General features: G+C 42.4%; 1 pseudogene across 1 annotated transcript; it reads left to right on the plus strand.

Moving 5' to 3' along the window:
- The first annotated feature begins 557 nt into the window (after positions 1-557).
- LOC306934606 (tetraspanin-3-like) lies at positions 558-2,166 on the plus strand (annotated as a pseudogene). The gene has a single exon. The product of its transcript is annotated as a tetraspanin-3-like (transcript).

Here is a 2,166-nt window from a genome sequence, read left to right on the forward strand (position 1 = left end):
TTTTTAGTGAGTTAGTCAATATCGCCATATTAACCATGCCATGCACACTGGGAAAGGAAGATATTCATTAAATTGTCAACACATTTAGACCATCTCATTGATTCACCATCCAGTCCTGGAAAGTAGGAAAAAACAATTTTCATTAGAATGACTTCACCTAAAAATAACACTGTTGTACACAGTGATACCTTAAAACATTTTACTTACTTATAGGCCTACTCGATAAACATCACATTCCACACATACCCGGGCCATTCATTCTCCACACTTGCCACTGCGTAGGTCTTCATTCTACTTCGCTCCATATCACACCAAATCTGTGTAGTGGCCTAACCCATAGGTCGCCACTTGACCCCCGGCTGGGCCCCACCTGTCTGCTTAACTTGGTTGCTTCCTTTTACATGTGTCACAGACACTCTTGTTGTCACAATTTCTTTTAGACTGGTGACCTGATTTCATGCCCCCCATGAAGACAAGTTAATGTTACCTAGTTAGGTTGACATGACAACCCTAGGACCCGTAATTGCTAGGACCCTTAATTGGCTCAAACCAAAACATCCAGAGGTTCAGTCGGTCGGTCGGGGTATCGGGATGTCAGCGGGCCAGGACAATATGTCTGAATAGAAGAAAAGCCTTTTAACTTTTATAGCAATACTGGATTCCTTCTCAGTATCAGGCATGGGGCAGTGCGGCATAACGTCGTCAAAGACGGTGTTGGTCTTTCTAAATCTGATATTTTGGGCAGCAGCTGGTATTTTATGCTATGTTGGAGCCTATGTGTTCATCACATATGATGACTATGACCACTTCTTTGAGGATGTGTATACCTTTATCCCTGCTGTGACCATCATCGCTGTCGGAGCCCTCTTGTTCATTATTGGACTCATTGGATGCTGTGCTACAGTACGAGAGAGCTACTGTGGACTTGCAACGTTTGTGATCATCCTTCTGCTGGTGTTCATGACGGAAGTGGCTGTGGTGGTTCTTGGATATATTTACAGAGCAAAGGTTGAAGATGAGGTTAACGGTTCCATCCGGAACGTGTATGACGAGTACAGTGGCACCAACAGTGATGCCCCGAGCCGTGCCATCGACTATGTGCAGAGACAGCTTCAGTGCTGCGGAATCCACAATTACTCGGATTGGATGAACACTCGCTGGTTTAATGAAACTAAAAACAACAGCGTCCCCATTAGCTGCTGCAAAAGTAATACAGAAGCCTGCACTGGATCTCTTGCTCATACTGAAGACCTCTACCCGGAGGGATGTGAAGTTCTAGTTGTGAAGAAATGTCATCTGGGCTGCACTAACATTTGCTGCAATTCAGATGCTGGGGATGCTGTGTGCATGTGTGGTACTCTGCAGGTGGAGCCGAGACCCCGCCTACGAACTACTCATCACTGGGGGAACCTACGCATAAAGTTTCCTTCTAACAATAATACGTTCACAGACGTGCACTAAGAGTGACTTAAACCGGTTTTGACCGAGAACATGAAAACAAACTATTTTACATACACTAACATCTTACCTTTTTTTTTTCCTTTTACCTTTTGTTTTTCAAAAAGCTATTGGCCAAATTATTTGAATGGTCAATGGGGAATGAGATTTTACATGTAATCTGCTGCTGTGACTACCTACGTTTTACCCTTTGTTTGAGGTAAGTTAGAATGTGGTCGCTGGACCTTATACTGTATAGAATATGTGGACTGGGTACTTTCCTCATATGTCAGTTTGCACTATGTGTGTGTGTATGGTTTTGCAGTATTTTATAAATATTTAAATATAGTGTAGTACTTGAGTGAAAAAACTTCCCCATGTGTAGTCTAGTCTCCCCTGTACCTGTATCTGAATTACTGCTATTACTACTGGTTTGAGTGGAACCAACTCTTCACAAGCAGTACGTGTTCTGTTACTGTAAACAGCAAAATAGGCGACATGAGGCCAGGTCCTTTGAAATAACATTAATTTACTCATCAGATCTTTCAGACAAATGTGGGCCCGCAATTCTACTCGGTACATCTACAATTTGACATGCAATCTAAAATGCCGTAGAGGTTTTGTTTGTTTATTGTTTCAGCAGCCTACTGAATGTAGTTTTAGAGGTTTGACAATATGTCGCCATAGACTCAAGAATGTAAATGAACTGTAGGGAAATTTGAAGGAAAA

Source organism: Electrona antarctica (genome assembly GCF_951216825.1).
Source record: "Electrona antarctica genome assembly, chromosome: 12".
NCBI lineage: Eukaryota > Metazoa > Chordata > Actinopteri > Myctophiformes > Myctophidae > Electrona > Electrona antarctica.